The following is a 1,550-nucleotide window of genomic DNA, read 5'->3' on the forward strand; positions in this document are numbered from 1 at the left end:
GCATGAAAGTCTGAGTGGACTGGTTGGGAAAGATCTGCCCTCAATATGAGCAGGAACAATCGAATCTTCTGGGAGCCCCAAGAAAAAAAGAAAAAAAACAGAGAGAAAAGGTGAGTTGCTCTTTCTGTCTGTTGGAGCTGCGACACTCTTCTCTCCTGTCCGTGGACATCAGAGCTCGAGACTCTTCAGCTTTGGGTTTCTAGGACTTAACACCAAGGACATCATCAGCTTCCCAGGTTTTGAAGCCTTCAGACATAGACTGAGCCATGACGGCCTATTGTGGGACTTCTCTTCACAACTGCATGAGCTAATTCCCCTAATAAACCCCCTCTCATATATTTATAACATATCCTATTGATTCTGTCTCTTTGGAGAACCCTGACTAATACAGAAACCATCAAAACTTCTCTTTATCACTCACCACTTCACATCCAACCAGTTCCCAAGCGTCATCTATTATACCTCCTAAGTGTTTCTCAGATGTGTACACCTTCTTGATCCAGCTGCCACTACCATAATACCAGCCACCATCACCTGCCACTTTGGTGATAGCAAGTGCTTCCTTACAGGTCTGGTTTTCTCCAGTCCTGTATGTTTCTCCACACTGTAGTCAGAATATGCCTTGCAAAATTCAAATCTGATCACCTCTGCTTTATTGGAGTTCCTCAAGTGACCCCTTTGAGAGGATGTCTGAAATTTTGAACAGAGTTTACAAATCCTATTATCAACTAGCTCATGACTCGTCTCTCACGACACAGATCTCATGCTGCAAGTCCAGCAGACTGAATAGTATTCTCATTGAGAACCTGGCCTACTTTTCCTCACTTTCAAACCATTGCACAGGCTATACACATTGTGAAATTTGGACAAAGATCTGAGTGAAGTACAGAGAGTTTTTGGAATATCTACAACTTCCTTGATACATTTTTTTAGAAATTTTTCCTTTGGAATAATTTTAGTATCACACAGATGTTGAAAAAGTAGTAAAGAAAGTTTCCTTGTGTCCTTCAGCCATCATCCACCATGCTAGGATCTACACAATAGTTTAAGTATCAAAACCAGGAAATTGACATTGGAACAACACAACAGTAAGAAACAGATGATATTTGAATTTAATTATTTACTTTCATTGTTTTTGTTCCTGGTGTATAGTTCTATGAAACTTTACCACAATCATAGGTTTAAGGATCTACTATGATCAAGATTCAGAACTGTTTCATCATCCCCAATAAAACTTCCCTGTGCTACACCTTACAGTTCCACTGTCCTTATAATCCTACCAACTGCTGATCAGTTCTCCATGACTATAATTTTGTCATTTCAAGACTGTTATATAAAAAGAATCATACAGTTTGTAAACTTTTGAGTTTAGATTTTTTTTCTTGCTCAACATAATGCCTGATAGAGTTTGGATGTGTTGTCCCCACCAAAATTCATGCAGAAATCCGATCCCCAGTGTGGCAGTGTTGGGAGCTGTTTGAGTCATGGGGGGCGGATCCCTCATGAATGGATTAATGTTCTCCCTGGGGGGGGGGGGGGGGGGGGGGGGG

This window comes from Galeopterus variegatus, unplaced genomic scaffold (assembly GCF_000696425.1).
Source record: "Galeopterus variegatus unplaced genomic scaffold, G_variegatus-3.0.2 Scaffold2263, whole genome shotgun sequence".
In the NCBI taxonomy this organism is placed as follows: Eukaryota; Metazoa; Chordata; class Mammalia; order Dermoptera; family Cynocephalidae; genus Galeopterus; species Galeopterus variegatus.